At 39.3% G+C, this 21,573-nt stretch overlaps 1 pseudogene; it reads left to right on the top strand.

Moving 5' to 3' along the window:
* The window catches only part of LOC100355927 (AP-3 complex subunit sigma-1 pseudogene), a 46,440-nt pseudogene extending 29,050 nt beyond the window's left edge, over window positions 1-17,390 (top strand).
* The last annotated feature ends 4,183 nt before the right edge of the window (window positions 17,391-21,573 follow it).

Here is a 21,573-nt window from a genome sequence, read left to right as displayed (position 1 = left end):
CAAATATAACACATCTGAGAATATTGAATATGGTCAATGAATGAGAACATAATGAATGTACGTGACTATGTTCTCCTAAATTATTAATGTAACCTAGCAATTTGATGTAACTGAAAAGTTTGATATAAACTATTTAGACAAGGTATGAAGCAGAACATTTATAATTTCATCTTTCTGAGCATTGTGGATCCTTACTTCTTCCTATGACCTAAGTTAATCCTGTCTGTCACATCCTCTGGTGTGTAGCTAGTGGCCTCTGCTGATAACATCACCTAGGTAGACCCATGGTAGGAGTATCAACTGGCTGGATCTTTTCTCTTTGGTAAGCACTTGACATAAATACTGTCAGACACAATGTGATATACCAGTAAATTGGCTCTCTGAAGATAAATTAAAGCCTTGTTTGAGAATCTTTCCAATTAGTAGCCAATTTTGAACTACCAATAGCTTATTAATGGGCTTGCAAAATTACTGATAGGCTCTTGAAAGTCAGTCTAAGCTGGTGAAGTACACTACTCTCAAGTCCCGACCACTGGGTGAGCAAGGGGACCTCTTGTGAGTTTAGATCAGGACTGCCCAGTGGACCTTTCTTCACTGGAAAGGAATGTCCTGTGTCTATACTGTGTGGTTGTTGAGCACAAAGGAATGGAATTATTGTTTTGTTTTAATTAATGTAAATGTAAATAATGAGGGCATGCATCAAGATGAAGTGGGTTCAGCCTCTGCTCCAGACCCCAACATCCCATATCAGAATGTTGACTCAAGTTTCAGCCATTCCACTGTTGATCCAACTTTCTGCTAATCCATCCTAGGAGTCAGTGGATGATGGATCCAGGGCTTGGACCCTGTCACCCATGTGGGACATCCAGATGGAGTTCAAGGCTCCTGGCCTTGGCCTGTCCCAGCCCTGGATGCAAGCATTTGGGGAGTGAACCAATGAATGGAAAAGTTTTCTCTCTCTTCTCTGTCATTCTATCAATCTGCTTTTAAATAGATAAAAATAAATATTTTTTTTTAAAATAATAACATGTTATATGTGGCTAGTGGCTGTTGTATTGGGCAGACCAGATCTGGAAATATACAGAACACACAGAAAGCTCTTTTAATGCAAACAACTTAGTATGGGGAGGGGAGAGAATATTAAAAGCCGCACATGCTTAGTTCCTAGCTGGGGCAGAAGCTGCAGCTGAGGTATGAGAGACTCTACAGGTTTCTCTACTACCTAAAGCATGCTGATTTCCCCTCCAGAAAGAAGGAAACAGAAACTTCCCTCAGAGCTTTTTGAGTCGGTTTGATAATTTCTTTTCATAGAACTTTTGTGGTTATTCCTTACATTCCAATTACTACAACTTAAATTCATAAATATGATCCCTGAAACCTCTTATTCCTCATTCTGTATGAAGTTCTCTGAGCAACACAGGAAAACTCAGTTCCTACAAAGCAATCATTCTGGTTCTTCAGAACATTATAGACTAATGCCTTGGGTGCCGTGAAGAGAGCTATGTGGAGTTCCTGCTTGATATACAGGTTAAGAATTTACCATGGGACAAACTTTGTGGCACAGTGAGTTAAGCCACTTCTTGTGATACCAACATCCCATATTGGAGTGCTACTTACAGTCCTCATTGCTCCACTTCTAATCCAGCTTCCTGATAATGTGCCTGTGAAGGTGGAGGAAGATAGACCAAGCGTTTGGGCCACTGCCACTCAGGTGGAAGTCCAGGATGGAGATCTTGTCTCCTTGCTTTGTCCAGGCTCAGGCCTGTCTCTTGCAGGCATTTGGGGAATAATCAGCCAGTGGAAGATATCTTTGTGTGTGTGTGTTTGTGGGGGTCTGTGTGTGTCTGTGTGTATATGTGGTGTTTCCCTCTCTTTATTACTCTGACTTTTGAAGAAAGAAAGAAATAATATTAAAAGGTATTTTTACCAGATACCATTTGCTTTTTCCCCAAGGAACTGAGCTTCAAAAATAGTTAGAAATCTCATGTCTTATTAAAAGAAATATTTGACAATAGCCAGAGGCGTATTATGTTTGTCTTAATTACATAAGAGTCATCAATCTCATTTCCATTGTACCAGATTCCAGATGAGCTCACTACTTTGTCATTTATTAAAAAGTTATTGATCAGTGGAACCAGAATGTAGACAGCAGATTGTGATCAATTCTGATTCCTGAATTCATTTCACTGCATTAGAGAAGCCTGAGCCTTAGGGATTGACCTAAAATTTTCATGTTCATCCTAAGAGAAACAAGATATTAATTTCTTAAGAGTTTCATTAATTCTTAATCGGCAGAAATATATATTAATTGATCAGTAGGATTTTGAATTAAATTAACAGTATTGAACATAGATACACTTAATGAAGATCTCAAAAGCAGTTGATATATTATGGTCATAATTCTTACATTTTAAAAACTTATTCATAAACACAAATGAACCCCTCAGATTTAAATACTGGAGACATTCTGATTATTTCTGCTTTGCAATTGCTTGATACTATGTGGGAACAAAAAGTCAAAACAGAAACTATTGAAGTCGACCTTGAAAGGCAAACTCAGTATCTCTAATGATAAGTATGCTTAAGAGTTGCATTTATTTAAAAAAACCCAGGATGTAGGTCTCAGGAATTTGCATTTTAACAAGTATCTCTGGTGATTCTTATGCAGCCTAACTGATGAAAATCCTTCAAAGTCAAATAACCTGGCAGGATGAAGTAGGTATCACCAATTGCCTTTGTTTGCATACTGACAAAATTAGTATTTGTACATTCAATTACTTACCATCTAAACCCAAGCACTGCTCTATAGACAATGTGAAATAGACATCATAATGCAGACAATTCTGGGCACCTGTAATTTAGTAGCGCAGAATAAATTTTTGGTCCTTAATGTCCAGAACACATAGGAATTTGTTCACTTCCAAAAACAGTCAATGATCTGTGAAGAACCCTAATTACTGTTAAGTACAAGGATGGGACAAAGTTTTAAACCTGTCTTTGGACTGTCTGCATTCATTCCTTCCATTTTAGCTTTTAGATACTGCAATAAAATACCCGACATAAGCTATTGATAAAGGAGGGAGGTTTATTTTGGCTCACAGTTCTGGAGGGTCACAGTCCAAGATTGGGCAGCCCTTATTGGTACAGTGTCGATGCTGGACTCCTTGCTAGCCATGTTCTGGGTTGTGCTCAATACTACACAGCAAGAGGAAGCATGTGAGCCTCTGTCTCTCTTTACAAACCTATTATGATTCAACCATGGGGCTTACCCTGATAACCTAAATCCAATCTAATCACTTCCCAAAGTCCCCTTCTCTAAATACCATGACTGAGTTATACATTTGCTCCCTTAGTATTATTTTCATAAGACATTGAGGACCAAGCCTTTAACATATGTAGTTTGGGGGGACATCAAGACTAAAATATCCAGGTCATGACATCTCTCATCGCTTCTGTTTCCCGCTGGGGTGAGATTACTCTGCTGCTGGTGCTGCTGAAAATATTTGAAAAATGTCTCACTCTCCAATGCCTATGTATACATAGACTTAAAATGAAACATCTCATTAAATTTAAGGGGTTTAGGGGCTCATATCTCTGACCAACTGAAGAGTGTTCTCCAAGAGATTTCTTCTGGGTACTATAAGACTAATTTGACTTAAAACCACAGTTTTAAAGTTATTAGGACCCATGAGAACAGCCTCTATGTGGCAAAAGGAATTTAAAACAAAACAACTGCCCAAAATACGTACTTGGTAAAGAAGGCAGAAGAAACAAGAGGTGAAGGTTAATTATTAACAAAGACTTCCCCATGACAGAGAGACAATATCTGTACATTAATTAGGATTCCTTTGTGAGTCAGGAGCATTATCAACCATTCTTGGGTATTCAATTAGTAAGCAAAAGCTGAACTATTTTTTGGGCTGTGACCCACTTTCTGCAATTTTCAATGTCATATATTTCAGATTCAAGTGCCCAGAAAAGACCAGGTAGATGAAAATTAGATCTGCTCTGTCCAACTCATATCCATGTGCATTTCCCTATGTGTTGGGAAAGTGTCTTTATTTGAAGTTGTAGTGGTATCTACATCAATCGTTTCCCTTAAAAATGTGGAAGAAATGAGAAAATGAGAAAGGAGAAGACATTAGGTCAAATCATAATGTACAACGACCAAAGACTCTGCAAAGCTGGATTTGCAGGTATGAGTATCCAGGGGCAACCGTTTACCTTGATCACCACCATAGTTGTGTTGCTTTCATTGCTGAAAGGATTTATCACTTGAGCCTTCTTAAAATAGTTCCAAGTCTTCTGGGTAGTTTTTTTTTTTTTTATTTTTTTCTGGTTGCCAAGTTATTTTAACTGCTTTCTTTTAGAACTATTTGTTCAAGGACAAATTATCCCTAAATTTATCTCTAAAATGGTTAATAGGAATAAAAAGCTATCATTTTATTTAGAAACCTTTTGCGCTTGTGAAAGATTATTTTTTTCTGTTATTAACTTCAATACAGCATGTTCCTTTGGTATCTAAGCATGGTTCCACTAAAGTTAGTATTTTAAAATCCCCTGAGGAAAATCTGATGCAGTTGAATCCTGAAACAACTTTACCTCCTCCACCATGAGCAAGATATTGAGAAATCCAGGTCTTTTCCAGTTTCTTCTTCTGAACACAATCCAAGACTTAAATTAATCCTCTCTTGATTATAAGATGCAACTTAGGAGCTGTTGGCTTGAAAATTCAAGCTTTAACAAATTGCTAAGCAAAAAAACATTCAGAACACAATGATTCTTGATGATATAGTACTGAAAATTCTGGATTGATTCAATTTTAAAACACAGGGAGCTTGATTGTCTTTAGCAAGATCAAGCACATCCTACCTTTTCACTCATTTAGTCAATTCAGGGAGCAAAAGAAAATTAAAAATAAACTTGGTTAGGGGCTGGCATGTGGTACAGCAAGTTAAGCTGCTGCTTGCAATGGCTGCATTCCTTGTTGGAGTGCTGATTCTGATTCAAGTCCCAGTTGCTCTACTTCTCACCTACCTTCCTGTGAATGTGCCTGGGAAAGTAATAGAAGATGCCTTGAGTATTTGGAAACCTGACACCCTTGTGGGAGAACAGGATAGAGTTTCCATTTCTTGGCTTTGGTCTGGCCCACCCCTGGCTTTTGCAGCCATTTAGGGAGTAAACCAGTGGAGCCAGGATCCTAGAAATGCATATCAGTCTCCCTCATGGGTGGCAGAGGCCCAAGTACATGAGCCAATTCTGCTGCTTTCCTTGGTGCATTAGAAGGGAGCTAGGTCAGAAGCTAGGTCGAACTGATGTTTCTCTGGGATGCCAGTATTACAGGCAGAAGATTAATCTGCTATGATACAACACTGGCCCCAAACACTCTTCTAAAAGCAAACATACTCTTTGACCTTTGAGTGAAGGAATGATCAAGTAAATAATCGTATATACTGCCACAGAAGGCAACTTTTAAGATTTTTCTCTACTTTCTCTACTTTCTAAAATGAGAGTGTATTGGTTTAACAACAAAAATTACACATTTGGGCTGGCGCCACGGCTCAATAAGCTAATCCTCCACCTAGCGGCCGGCACACCAGGTTCTAGTCCCGGTCGGGGCGCCGGATTCTGTCCCAATTGCCCCTCTTCCAGGCCAACTCTCTGCTGTGGCCAGGGAGTGCAGGGGAGGATGGCCCAAGTGCTTGGGCCCTGCACCCCATGGGAGACCAGGAGAAGCACCTGGCTCCTGCCATTGGATCAGTGTGGTGCGCCAGCCGCAGCGCGCCAGCCGTGGAGGCCATTGGAGGGTGAACCAACGGCAAAAAGAAGACCTTTCTCTCTGTCTCTCTCTCTCACTATCCACTCTGTTTGTCAAAAAAAAAAATTACACATTTGTATCAATATAAGTCTCACATATGAGGGGATTTCAGAAGGTTTTTTTTTTAAAAAAAAAAAACTGAATTAGAAGAAAAGTTAGTTTTGGAGCAAGAAAGTTGAAATCACACATAGTTCTTTTATAACATGCATTTTCCATGAACTTTTTGAAGACACCCTGTAGATTATCTGATCTGAAACAGTCACTTTGTCATTCTTTCCTATCATATTGTCTTAATTTTCCTTAGGACACTTATTGATATATGATTCTTTTTAAAATGTATTTGTGCAGGTACCAATGCCAACGCACTTGGTAAAGTGATAAGTATAAATACATAACCGATAAAAAAGATAGGGTATGTGTCGATGAGATTTCACAAATAAGACCAGTGTGAGCAAATTATGAAGGATAGAATTAAAAAGGAGAGAATGATCCTGTGGGGGAAACAGGACACACAGCAGACTCATAGAATGGCAGCACTCCTGCCTCAGAATCAACCCTTGGGACATTCGGATCTGGCTAAAAGGTCCATGAGAGTCTCACAGGCAGGGAAAGCCATGACACGGTGGCAAAAAACAATCTAAATGAAAGATCCTGGTGAACAAGACCCCAGCAGAAGGAACAGGCCATCAAGGAGAGAGGCGCCTTTCTCTGAAGGGAGGAAGGAACCTCCACTGTGATACGGCCTTGACTAAACAAGTTCAGAGTCAGTGAACTCAAGGGGCTTCCATAGCCTAGACAGCTCATAGTAAGAGTCTCGGGTGATTGCTGACATCATAAATAAGAGTGCCAATTGTTAAATCAACAATGGGAGTCACTGGGTACATGCTCCTCACGTAGGATATCTGTCCTTGATGTGTTCTACTATGAAACCTAAAACCAACACTACTAGTTGAACAATACCCTATACCATGTGGGGTTGTGTGAGTGCAGCCTGTTGAAATCCTTGCTTAGTATATACTAAGTTGATCTTCAGTATATGAAGATAATTGAAAATGAAGCTCGATGAAGGGTGGGATGGGAGAGGGAGTGGGAGAGGGGAGGACCACGGGAGGGAGGGAGGTGGGGGGGAGTCACAACAATACAAAAGTTGCACTTTGTAAATTCATATTTATTAAATAAAAAAATAAATAACTGTTTAACAAGCAAAAAAAAAAAAAGAAAAAGGAAAAGAAAAAAAGAACTTAATACTTTACCCTTTTAGTATTTTTTATGTTCTACTTAAAACTATTGGTTGAACTCTGTAATTAATAAACAATTACCCTTAGGTGTTTAATTAATGCTATAACTAGTACTCAAATAGTATTTTACACTTTGTGTTTCTGTGTGGGTGCAAACTGTTGAAATCTTTACTTAATATATGCTAAATTGATCTTCTGTATATAAAGAGAATTGAAAATGAATCTTGATGTGAATGGAAGGGGAGAGGGAGTGGGAGAGGGGAGTGTTGTGGGTGGGAGGGAAGTTATGGGGGGGAAGCTATTGTAATGCATAAGCTGTACTTTGGAAATTTATGTTCATTAAATAAATAAAAAAAACAAAGGGATCACATAAATAAGACCAGTTTCTGCTAGTAATATGTGATAGAATTAAAAAGGAGAGAAGCATCCAACATGGGAAGCAGGATACACAGCAGACTCATAGAATGGCAGAAGTCCTAAATAGCACTCTGGCCTCAGAATCAGCCCTTAAGGTGTTGGGATCTGGCTAAAAAGCCCATGAGAGTTTCTCAGGCATGGAAAGCCAAGACACTGCAGCAAAAAATGACCTAAATGAAAGATCTCTGTGAGTGAGATCCCAGTGGAAAGAACGGGCCATCAAAGAAGGAGGTACCTTTCTCAGAAGGGAGGAGAGAACTGGCACTTTGATTATGGCCTTGTCTGAATAAGATCGGAGTCTGTGAACTCAAGAGGCTTCCATAGCTTTGGCAGCTCATGACACCTCAGTGATTACTGGCATCATAAATAAGAGCATCAATTGTTAAATCAACAACAGGAGTCACTGTACTTACTCCACATGTAGGATCTGTGTCCTTAATGTGTTGTACTATGTGAATTAACGGTAAAACAAGTTTTCAAACAGTACTTTATACTTTGTGTGTCTGTGTGGGTGCAATCTGTTGAAATCTTTACTTAGTATATACTAAGTTGATCTTCCATATATAAAGATAATTAAAAATGAATCTTAATGAAGAATGGGATGAGAGAGGGAGTAGATGATGGGATGGTTTGTGTGTGGGATGGTAGTTATGGAGGGGAAAAACACTATAATCCAAAAGTTGTACTTTTGAAATTTATATTTATTAAATAAAAGTTTCCTAAAAAAATGTATTTGTGGTTTCCTCTGCCCAGATGAGGTATATTCTCAGTGATATCAAAGACCTTATTATTCTTGCAGACTGTTTCCAAAACCCAGACAATATATTAAAGTGGACATGCAGTCGTTATTTGCTGGACAAATAAATAAACTGCCCACCTAACACTTTCACTCATAATTAAATTTGATTTATCTCTCTCTCCTCCATGCCTCTAATACTCATATAATCCCAAGGAGGCAGGGACTATGCCATTTTCATTTTCCATACTTCCCAAAGCAGTATGCCTGATGCACAGTAGATACTTAATAAACTGTTGTTGTGAATGAATGAATGAATGAATGAGTGCAAGTCTGATTATTCATACCATGCTATTTCTCCTTGACTGCTATACTAAATTCAACCTGCAAGATGTTAATAGGAATTCTAAGGCTACAGAGAGTCCTGTAATCAATAACATAATGCATCCTCTTTTGAAGTAGTTTACAATTTCATTTGCCATGTTACTTTGAGCATTTTTTGTGTAAGAGTGCTCTGAAATCATCAAAGATTTAGAGCGTATCAGGAAACTTAGCTTCTGGAGAGTTCTGTAGGCAAAGGTGGCCCACCAGCTGCTAGAACAGCAGTCTGACTCAGTAGGAACTTAGTTTCATGTGTTTACTATCTTAATTACCAATTCTTTTATTGAACTTTTAATAATTAATCTGAATTTTTGGAGATAATGTAACACCTGGAAAAATAAGATAGCAACCACAATTTCTGGCTCTTCTTTAAAGCGTTTCCAGGTTACTTGACCAGACTGTTCTTAGTTATGGGGTACATGGTTCCCGAGCTGTTCGGGCTGCTGTAGGACCCTCACTTATGCCTCTATAGCTTTCCCTGTGAGACTCGGCCACTATCAAAGTGTAGCAGTGTCCTGGGTTCTGGGGTCAGTCTTCAACTGATCTCCTGTCCCTTATTGGTAAAACATGGATAATAGTAAACTCCTCATGCCTTCTGATGGAAGAAAATTTATGCCAAAGGATAGTATGTGTTTATATTCCAGGATGTGCTATTCTTTCTGTTCCATTCCATTTGGGGTCATTTATGTGAAGGCACAGAGTTAAGATTGGATTTGTGGAGGAGCCTCTGGAAAGGATTCACCTCCACCAAGCATTGTGCATCATTCTGTCCTCCATGCTACACTCTCTTCCTGCTATGTTCTTAGGAATTTCATAATAATCCACACCTAGTCTTTCATGCAGAGGCAAACTCAGAATCTCTCAGACAAGTATGGAGAGAGTCCCACAGTGGAAGGGCCCACTCCACAGTGGCATCTGTGAACTCTTGAACTGTTAGCATGTTCCAGTTCAACCCAGCTCCATGGCCTTCCCATCATGTCCTATAATCATTAGCTATAAGTGATCAGTGAGGCAGGTTTCCCCAAGAATGAGCCCAACTTCAGTAATAAAGTACATGAAAGATTGAATGTTTACATTTAGTGTAGAGAATTTGAAAGATACAGGCTAATTAATTTTGAGAAAAATCAAAATAAAAATTTTTATTACAATCATTGGAAAGTAATTATAATTTATTTGTGCACATATACAAACACACATTAACATGTCTAAATCTAGATTCTTCCTTTAAGAAAAAATATAAAAAATTTTGTAGACTCAGTGAGACCAAAACAGAATCGTTTCCTCCATCATGATGGTGTAGCATTCCTTCTTACAAGGCTATTGCAAAACATTCATGGAAAATGGAATTAAACTATAAGTTTATGTTGATGGAGAGGATCTTTGAAATCCATATATAGGAGTATCATGAAAAGTGTATATTTTGAAAAATGTTCTTTTGAATTAATTAAGCATGTGTAGGAATGGAGGCCTGATTGCATCCTTGTCTATTATAGTCAGACCACAGGATTCAAATCCAACTATCCTAAGAGTTATCAGCATGGTCAACCTGAATGTCAGTTTCCTTGACTGTAAAATGGTGATAATAATGTATCTAACATTGTTTAATTTTATTGTTAAGATAACTAATAATCTTAAGATTTTCACTCTTGATAAATTTTGTTAATTATTATCTTAATAATATTGAATAATATTAAAATAATTATAACTGCCTACAACAAAATATATTTCTTATTATTGTTGTGCCCCACCAATAACTCACAAGTGGAGAAGAGGACAGAGGAATTTAATTAATTGAATACTCATTACATTGCCCTAAGGTTCATGGACTCTTCACTTGCTACCAGAATTTCCAAGTACCAATACAGTGCCACAACCTGGGCAACAGGAGAACAACAGATAGTCTGGCTTCAGACCCCTCTTCTGACATGAGGTAGCCACGTGACTTACAGCAAGATACTTAACTGTTCCACCCCACAATTTCCTCATCGTGTAACCATGTTAAATAGTCCACTTTCTAGGATTGCTGTAAAAATTAAATATGACAAGAAACTTCCCCACACTCTGTACCTCAGCCCTTTATCTGTTCCCTTCAAGGCACTTTCTATTTTATTATTCACGTCAAATGATCTGTTATTTTTCTCTCTGAAGAGGACATAGGTGCATCAGGAGTGGAGTGATCCGTTATTCTATTTCAACTGAACCCAAAGCACTAGCACAGTGCTGAGCAAGGGGAAAGATAGGCTGATTTAATAGGCACTTAGACTTTTGTAGACACTTCACACATATTGATGTGTTGACTTATTTGATCCTCCCATCAACATTGTGTGTTAGGATTGTCATCTCTATTTTACAGGTGAAGACACTGCTAACTCAAGTAACAGCGCTCACAGAGCTAGTGAGAGTTGGGTTTGGGTTCATGCCATCTCTGTGTGACTGGACAGCCCATGCCTTCAACTAATCCCACTGTGACCCCAATGAGTATCCTGACAAGACACGGGGGCAAAGGAAGCATATAGTCTCAAGCAGAACACATTTTTAGGAGTCCCACCTGGGTTGAAGCTCACAGTTCCAGCAAGGTTGGACATTAGTTTCTCTTGAAACTAGAAGCATGTTTGTTCTTTACACATAGCACAAACCCTGTCTGCAAAGATTAAACGTAGAAACTTGAGGGAAATGATCTTATTAGTTATTTCTCCTCAGTCTCCTTGATAGATTCTTTCTCTTGTGCTCAAACTTTTTGTGGTATAGACCTATAGGGCTTAGCTCTTGGGTGGATTCTGCTCTCCATCTATACTCATTTCTTATACTTTACCTCTGAATTGTTGCCTGGCATATTATATTATTCATTCAACATTTCCACATTTATGCCTAAGAGAGATATCAAATTAACTCATCTTTCCCATCTCAGATCAAAGATAACCTTGTATTTATTGTGTAAACAAATCTTGGCATCATCTTGGGACCCCTCTGTCTCTCATATCCTATATAATAGTATAATCAATCATTCGGCATGGTTGAATCTAGCCTCAGATTGTACCCACAATTCAATCACTTTTTACCACCTCTCCTGCTACCACTTAGACCAAGCCACTGGTGTATCTTGCTTGAATAACCACAAAATGTTATTCTTTTGCTCCAGTGCCACTTACATGTTTTCAATAGAGTAGACATAATGATCCTTTTTTAAAAACAGCCATTTGTTTACTTTGAAAGAGTTACAGAGAGAAGGAGAGATTGAGAGATTTTTCTATCCACTGATTCATTCCCTAAATCTGTGCTATATCCAGGGCTTGGCCAGGCCAGAGCCAGGAGCCAGGAGCTCTATCCAGGTTTCCCACTTGTGTGGCAGGGCCCCAAATACTTGAGCTATCTTCTACTGCTTTTCCCAGGCCATTAGCAGGGAGTTGGAATGGAAGTGGAGCAGCCAGGACTTGAACCGGCACACATATTGGATGCCAGAGTCACAAGCAGCAGCTTTCCCTGCTATGCCACAATGCTGGCCGCCATAATTGTCCTTTTAAAACATAAGTTAGGTCATGTCACTTCCACTCACAACTTAACAGTGGCTCTCTTCATCTTGGTAAAAAAGTAAAAGTCTTCAGTGATTTATGAAGCTTTACATTTTAGGTCCCATTACCTCTCTGATCTCTCATCCTCCAGCACCCCACCAGATCACTCTACCCTGGCTACTCTGACCATCTTGATGTTCTATGAACACTTGTGACAGCATGTTCTTGTTTTATGGCTTATGGCTCTCATCTACCAGTCTTTCTGGAAGTAGCTTCAAGTCTTCTTTCCAATCTAATTTTTACAAAGACACAACACTTTGCATCTTCTTTTGCTACTCCAAGTTTTGCCTTCCACTGCCATCCACTTTATTTTTTACCGCAACATAAACGTTCTAGTAATGTAAGATAAGATTTTCTATATTATCATATTTATTGATAATTGCCTGTCCCCTCCCAATAGACTACAAAATGAAGGAAATCGTGCAACTTACTTGATTTTATTCACTAAGATAGTCCATATACCTAGAATTATAAATTGTGGGTGATCCATAAATAGATGTGCTTGATGGTTAACATTAAATTTAATATTATAAATGTGTTTACATTTTGCACTTACAAAAGTATTTAAGCCATCTCCTAATTCTTCTTAAGTTTGCTGAATCTGTGACTACTTTTAGGGAAAGAAGATAAGAAGGTTTCCAAAATTTTATGCTAAACAAGAAAGAAGTCATGAAGACAGACGGGATGAGAAAACTGAAGGTGGAAAGAATAAATGAAAAGGCTGAGGCAGAAGGCAAAAGGAAAAATTAGAATCCAGGAAGGAAAGATAGGCAACTATGAGTAAGAAACCAGGGGGTGAAGTATAAAAAGAAATCTTAAATATGAAAAATTAGATGAGACAGGAAAATAAAACACCATTGAGTTCAGATTAAAAACAGATCTAAGAAAATGTGATTTAAAACTCAACTTTGTGTTCAAAATTTCTTTTTTATTATAAAAAAAAATGATTTTCTTCTTTTCCCTATCAAGATCATAGGAAAAACAGCTCTTTGGTCTATTCAACAGGAAGTTTTACTTAGTACTGAAGCATCGCTACCTTATATTCATAATTGAAAGCATCACTAGACTCAATAGCAGTCACATTTACTCACATAATCAGCATTTCCCATTCTTTGTTTCTCTGCATAGATTTATCTTTCCTTATGGCATCTTATTTCACTCTATGTGAAGTATTTCCTTTAATATTACTTGTTCTGAAGGCCTGCTGGCAGTAAATCCTTTCAGGTTTGGTATATATGATAAAGTATTTCATTTTCAGTTTAAAGGCATAAATGAGTGTGGAGAACTAAATTGACAAGTTCTTTCTTTCTGGCTCTCCTTTTTGCAGATATTGCTTTACTGCCTTTTTGCTTGCATTGCTTCAGAAAAAAAATTTGCTGTGACCCTTATCTTTGTTTACCCTTATTTTATGTATCTTTGCTGTTATTAAGACTTTTCTCATTGCTATTTCATTAAGTAATTTCATTAATAAAAATCTATATTTTTCTAAAATATATTTTTTTATTATTGCATAAACTCACTGAAGTTGAATTCTTTAAGGAATGTTAAAACTTATTAAGTTCAGGCCAGCGCTCTGGATCACTAGGCTAATCCTCCACCTTGCGGCGCCGGCACACTTGGTTCTAGTCCCGGTCGGGGCGCCACATTCTGTCCTGCTTGCCCCTCTTCCAGGCCAGCTCTCTGCTGTGGCCAGGGAGTGCAGTGGAGGATGGCCCAGGTGCTTGGGCCCTGCACCCCATGGGAGACCAGGAAAAGTACCTGGCTCCTGCTATAGGATCAGCGCAGGTGCGCCGGCCGCAGCGTGCCGGCCACGGCAGCCATTGGAGGGTGAACCAATGGCAAAGGGAAGACCTTTCTCTCTCTGTCTCTCTCTCTCATTGTCCACTCTGCCTGTCAAAAAAAAAAAAAAAAAACTTACTAAGTTCAGATCTCTCATTGTTGTAGATGAGTAAGCCTACAATGGAAGCCCTTGAGAGTTAATGCAGTTACTAAATGTGAAAAAGACATGTAAAAATTATGTAGGAAGGAAGGTAAACAGGTAGATAAAACAGATTATAAATATAGATACATGTTCATTTAAAATATTGCATAATATCCATATAAATCTTTCAAAAAAGCAGCTACAGAGCTTAGAATGGAAAGAAGTCTTGGTCAGATATGTGAGTCTGTTTAATTTTCCCAGAGGAGAAAGTAGATCAAAACAGATTAAAAACAAGCAAACAAACAACAAGCCAAGAAGGATACCTAAAGTTGGGTAACAAAGAAAATCTGAGCGAATGTAGAAATAAGAGAATATAAAAACCAAGTGAATAAGTAGTAACAACTAAAAAAAGTGTTCCACAAAAGCATTCTTGTTCTTTAACACTATTTGGAATAGTACAGAGAGAAGTATGAATATAGGTACTAAAAATTCATAGTGGAATTTGGCCACTCATGTATCTTATCAACATTCAAAATAATAATGTTTAAGAGGATGCCAACACAAATCTGTTTTTTAAAGATTTGTTTATTTATTTGAAAGGCAGAGTTATAAGAGAGAGAGAGAGAGAGAGAAAGAGGCAGAGTGAGACAGAGAAATTTTCCATCTGCTGATTTTCTCCCCAAATGGTTGCAATGGCCCAGACTTGGCCAAGCCTAAACCAGGAGCCAGTAGCTTCACCCAGGTATCCTATGTGGGTATAAGTACTTGGCAGGGGCATAAGCACTTGGTCAATTTTTCTGCTGCTTTGCCGGGCACAATAGCAGGGAGCTGGATAGGAAGTTGAGCAGCTGGGACTCAAACCCACTGCCCATCTGGGATGCCAGAGTCACAGGTAGCAGTTTTCCCTTCTATGGCATAATGATGGCCCTGCCTACAAATCTATTTTAAAGGAATTAATAGTCAGTGGGAGAGAATATTGTTATTTAGTTACATAGTATATAGTGCTTACCACTGTGACATGAATATATCTAAGTGCTTTGTAAGCATTAAGCCATTTAATCCATCTTTAAGCTTCATTTTCATTCTCATTTTTCAGTTAAGAAAAGGAGGAGGCCGGCGCCGCGGCTCACTAGGCTAATCCTCCGCCTTGCGGCACCGGCACACCAGGTTCTAGTCCCGGTCGGGGCACCGCATTCTGTCCCAGTTGCCCCTCTTCCAGGTCAGCTCTCTGCTGTGGCCAGGGAGTGCAGTGGAGGATGGCCCAAGTACTTGGGCCCTGCACCCCATGGGAGACCAGGATAAGCACCTGGCTCCTGCCATCAGATCAGCGCAAGTGCGCAGGCCGCAGTGCGCCGGCCACGGCGGTCATTGGAGGGTGAACGAACGGCAAAGGGAAGACTTTTCTCTCTCTGTCTCTCTCTCTCACTGTCCACTCTTCCTGTCAAAAAAATAAAAAAAGAAAAAAAAGAAAAGGAGGAAAAAGGCTGGTTAAGCATTTGTCCAAAATCACAAGGATCATAGGTCATAGAATCGGGATTCAGATTCACATTATTGTAGTCTTGATTTGCTCAAGATTTTTTGAAATTTTTATCTACTTATCTTCATTTTAGTTGAAAGAAAGACAGAGAGAGATCTTCCATCTGCTGGTTTACTCCCCACATGCCTGCAACAGCCAGGGTTTGGCCAGGCTGAAGCCTGGAGCCTAGAACTCCACCTGGGCTTGGGTGACAAGAATCTAATTATTTGAGTCATCATCTTCTGCCTCCTATAATTCATATTTTTTTTTTGACAGGCAGAATTAGACAGTGAGAGAGAGAGACAGAGAGAAAGGTCTTCCTTCCGTTGTTCACCCCCCCAAGTGGCTGCTAAGGCTGGCGTGTTGTGCCAATCCAAAGCCAGGAGCTAGGAGCTTCCTCCTGGTTTCTCATGCGGGTGCAGGGCCCAAGCACTTGGGCCATCCTCCACTGCCTTCCTTGGCCACAGCAGAGAGCTGGACTGGAAGAAGAACAACTGGGACAGAACCGGTGCCCCAACCGGGACTAGAACCCGGGATGCCAGTGCCGCAGGCGGAGGATTAGCCTAGTGAGCCGCGGTGCTGGCCTCCTATAGTTCATATTAGCAAGAAGCTGCATCAGAGGTGGAGGAGCTGGGCCTCAAACCAGGCACTTCAGTATAGGATGTGGGAGTCCCAAGCAGATACTTAACCACTGCCCCAAATGTCAGCCCCAGAATATACTTTTTTTATTATTATTTTTTGACAGGCAGAGTGGACAGTGAGAGAGAGAGAAAGGTCTTCCTTTGCCGTTGGTTCACCCTCCAATGGCTGGCGCACTGCGCTGATCCAATGGCAGGAGCCAGGTACTTATCCTGGTCTCCCATGCTGGTGAAGGGCCCAAGCACTTGGGCCATCCTCCACTGCACTCCCTGGCCACAGCAGAGAGCTGGCCTGGAAGAGGGGCAACCAGAACAGAATCCGGCGCCCCGACTGGGACTAGAACCTGGTGTGCCGGTGCCGCAAGGCGGAGGATTAGCCTAGTGAGCTGCGGTGCCAGCCCCCAGAATATACTTTTAAAGATTATTCAACACAGTCTCCAGAGGAAGTGGGAAGGAAGTACAGGTAAGTCTTATTATCATAACTTAAGGAAAACCCTAATTAGAAGAGTTGGTAGCACATCTAGCCAGGACCTGGCTACCAGCACTCGCTCAGTTGGCCTAGCCTGATCCAGCCACTATCAAGACAATCCTGATGTTCAACAACCATGGAAAGTCAGGGCTCTCCATGTTCTACCAGTCCTTCAGAGAAGAAATCCTTCAGTGAACAGCAAATCATCAGGGAAGACTTTACATTTGGCATCTACGAGAGATGAAAACGTTTGTAATTTCCTAAAAGGAGGATTATTGATCGAAAGATGGGACAGCAAACTGATTTATAGACATTATGCAAAATTGTATTTTGTGTTCTGTGTGGATGTTTCAGAAAGTGAACTGACAGTTTAGCCAAGCATTTGTGGCGACATTAGGAAAGTGTTTTGAAAATGTCTGTGAGCTGGATTTCATTTTCCACAGAGACAATATTCACAATATTCTTGCAGAAATGGTGATGGAGGGAATGGTATTGGAAACCAACATGAATGAGATTGCTCCACAAATTGATGCATGAAATAAACTGGAGAAATCTGAGGTTGCCTTAGGAGGACCTCCAGCCCATGCTGAATCAACTGTAAAGTGTACAAATCTTACTGAGAACCCAAGATATACTAACATTGGTGACACCTATATAATTGTGCCAAACCTACACTCTTTTAAATAAAAAAAAGGCTACTCCCAGGTAAAATCCAGAAGGGAACATCATCTATATTTACCGTGGAGTTGTTTACAAAAAATAAAAGAGGAGAGTCTTAAGTTTTGCTTAAATATAACATTACTCAATTCTTTCTGTGCTTTGTCACAATTGCTATTTAAAGAACCAAGCACGTATGGCATGAAAAATTATGTCCTTTTTTCTCTTAGTTTAAATAAACTCCAAAGTAACTGGACTTCTAACATACCTTTCTGTTTGCCTGATATTTACTTTAGCAATAATTCTGGTCTTTCCTCTCTGCAGAGAATGCTTTGACCAGTTCCCTGTCTTCTCTGTTAAGAGACAAACAACAGCTACAGTCAAAGGTCACCTCATGTTTTGAATGTTCCTTTTTTTGTGAAAAGACTTCAAATATCAGCCCTTGAAGATGGCTGAGGCCTCAGAGTTGAGCCAAACCTTGTACATGTCTCCCACCTCCAGGATGAAATTTATAACACAGTCAGGAAGAAACTAGACCTCATAGCTTGATTTGATGAACAGCTGTTAAAGATATTACTAGGAATGACTTCTGAACACTGACTTTGTTACAAGCAGTCCTCATTTCATTCTCAACAATAGCCCTGCAATCCAGGTATTGTTAGGCATGCCTACCAATGGAGAAATCGGAGCACAATCTTAAATAGAAGAATTAATACTTACACTCTGATCATTCTGACATACCAAGCCTACAAGCTAGTCGGCTTGAGTAATCTATTGTAGCTGATATTAAATTTTGATTCATATTCGCAATTGATTGCCCCAGGTTAGAATTACATAGCAAATGGAATTAATTTCTTTATTGATTTCATGATTGGATGTATCTTAAAAATCCATGTTAGAGTAGCAGAACAAGAAAGCTAAGAAAGTAGTTTGTGGGCAAAAAGCTCTTTTAAAAGCAAGCAAACTGCAGGGTAGGGAAGCCTGGAATATTTGTGTGGGGAACTTATTCACTAACACACCAATATTAATTACTGCTAGACGACTGCCTGCTGCTAGCTGTCAAACTAGGTAACACAGATTAATACTTGTGAAGTTGTATATAACTAAATGATATTATTTTAAGGTATTTATATTAAATTGCATTTTTTCATGAAATTAGGAAACTCACCAAAATATGTTTACTTGCCCTCAGACACAAGCAATGAAATAACAAAAGGGATCAAGCCAGCGAATCATTCAAATCAAACAGCAGGTCATTGTGTTTAGTTTCCATCAAGTCATCCTCTCATCCTCCAGGAGTTTGGTTTCAGGCCTTTGAAGAAGAGTGATATCTTTCCCCACCCATCATGTGGGCACTTTTATAAGAAAAGACTGGTTAATAACAGAAGTGCATAACAAATTTATCTAATAAATGCTGTGTATAAAATGGGAACTTTTGAGAGTCAAGACCAGAGAAAGCCAACTATTTTTTTACATTTGGGTTTGCTGAAGAATGAACCACACTGTAAATGTGATCCAATGAAAGGATATGATCTAATGGGAACAGACTCAGGAAGAGGGACAGAGAGACTGAGCAAGACGTGTCTGTCCAGATTCTTCCTGGCCTCCCAGTGTAGATGTCCTTCCCCTGGGCTGTGGGAAAGTATCTGTACAGAATGAGGGAGAAGGGAGACATGATCACTATAGCTTTTGTGGCTGGTTTTGGGGGAGAGTGGTTCTTGTTTCAGTGGCATGCTTTGGGGAAGAGGAATTCTCATTTCTGAGACTCATTTTTGTAGAGAAAAAGGTATAGGAAGCAGGAGGACAGGAGAAAGTCAGAGAGACCTTGCTTCCAAAGTCTTGTAATAAAATTATTCAGTATTCTGAAGTGGCAGACTTTGCAGTATAGTGTTCCGGGTCCGAACAATGCAGGTAGAGAAACTAGCCCAGTTTAGTCCTGCAGTGGGCACCATAGACATCTTGTATCCCTTATAGAAGGCTCTGATGCATCATGGATTTTGAAAAATCGCAAGGCTAGTTAACATAGGTGATATCACAATTCCCAAGAAGATTCACAGATTTTCATAAGTAATTCAACTGCTTTTGTAGCCTCAGGAGCACAGGACTCCAGTGATTTCTGAGCTGTCGTTATTCACCATGCCTGTGACTCAGTGTCAACATGTCTACAAAGGAGACAAAGAGTCCCCAGGATGGCAGTGAAGGGTCCATTAATTACAGATCTCTACTGAAAGACCTGGTCATGTGGCCAAGGACTTGACAATTTTTAGTAACTTTTACTTTAGTACAGTGCTTTCTCTTTAAAAAATGTTGTTGCATAGATTTGGAGTCACAAATGAAATCCATTCTAACATCCCCTAACCCCTGAAACTTCCAGATCAGAAATCCTAGTGTGTTAAAGAAGTTTCAGTGACTGCTTTTAAGGTTATACAGTTCATTTTTGTGCAAAAAAATATTATTAAGTACTTTGGAGTCCATTTATAACTTTACTAATAATCCTTATATTAAAAAATTAGCAGAATACTGTTAATCACACAATTGGGATAAATTAAACACTTAGCATCTCACATACAGTTGGATATCTCACATTTAGCCCATTATTTAAGTAAATAAAGGAAAAGCTTCGGCTACTCTAAGATACAAATTCCTTCATTTTTGGTATCTTGTCCACTGTGACCCCCCAGTGGTTGTGACTTACAGTGGTCAGAAGTATTTAAGAAGTTTGTTCTCAGAATTTCCACTCCCTACCCCCAATAAACCAGTTGAATTTAGACTTCCAAATATGGCATCCTTTGTCCTTGGTGTTAAAAAAGGGTTTGCAATCAAGGTTAAAGATGAAAGTAGAGAAACTACTAACAGATTGCACACAAAAGGTGAACAATTATTGAACTATCTGAGTACCAGCCAACACCTTGTTAGCTGTGCCCTGAGAAGCATGTGCCTGTTTCATGACAAGATCGGTCATTTTTAAATGAGCCATGATACGGTTGCTGTCATTATCATTATTATTATTAACACTTTCATATTGAAGGGCAATTCTGTTTTTTAACTTTTATTTAATAAATATAAATTTCCAAAGTTCAACTTTTGGATTATAGCGGCTTTTTCCCCCATAACCTTCCTCCCACCCGCAACCATCCCATCTCCCATGCCCTCTCCCATCCTATTCTTCATCAAGATTTACTTTCCATTATCTTTATATACAGAAGATCAACAACACACCACCCTATCCTTGCTATGATTACACAGATGCAGCCAATATTGTTCATATTTTATAAAGGCAAACATCAGTCTTGGAGAGAAAATGATCTATGCAAGGGCACTTGGCCAACATGTTATAGAGCTGTGATCAGAACATTATTATTCTTATCCTCAATTTGGATACCTTTAGGGCAAAGACTAAGCTAGAGGTTTGTTTCCAGATTCACCATGTGTAGCCCACCTGCTGTGGTTGTAGAAATGACTGCAACCAATACATGTTGAAATGACTGCAACCAATACATGTTGAAAAAGGATTTCTGGAGCTCACCCAAAATGAGGAAATTGTAGCTAGGGAGCAGATCGCGTTTCTCTGCAGAGGGGCAACAGGCAGATTTCAGAGATACTGTGAGTTTGGTTCCAGATCACTGCAATAAAGTGAGAATTGCAGGAAAATGAATTGCACAACTTTTTTGGATTCCCAGTGCATACAAAGTTATGCTATAATTTATTGTAGTCTATTAAAATGTGCAATAGCAGTATGTATAAAAATGTACATACTGTAATTTAGAAATTCTTTATTGTTATAAAAATGCTATGATCATCTGAGTCTTTAGCAAGTTGCAATCATTTTTCTGGCAAAGGGTCTTGCTTTGATGTTAACGGCTGCTGACCTATCAGGGTGGTGATTCCTTAGCCTGGGGTGGCTGTGACAATTTCTTAAAATAAGACAACAGTGAAATTGGTTGCATCGATCGACTCTGTCTTGCACAAAGGATTTCTCTGTAGCATGCTATGCTGGTCAATAGCACTTTACCCACAGCAGAACTTCTTTCACAATTGCATCCAGTCCTCCAAATCCTTCTGCTGTTTGATCAACAAAAGTTATGTAATATTTAAAATCCCCTGTTGTCAACAATGGTCGTAGTATCTACACCAGTACTAGATTCCATTGCAAGAGATTGCTTTTCTTCGCTCACCCATAAGAGAGACAACTCCTCACACACTAAAGTTATAA

The sequence above is a fragment of the Oryctolagus cuniculus genome, chromosome 6, assembly GCF_964237555.1.
Source record: "Oryctolagus cuniculus chromosome 6, mOryCun1.1, whole genome shotgun sequence".
NCBI classification, from domain to species: Eukaryota; Metazoa; Chordata; class Mammalia; order Lagomorpha; family Leporidae; genus Oryctolagus; species Oryctolagus cuniculus.
This window is presented reverse-complemented; position numbering and strand designations above follow the sequence as displayed.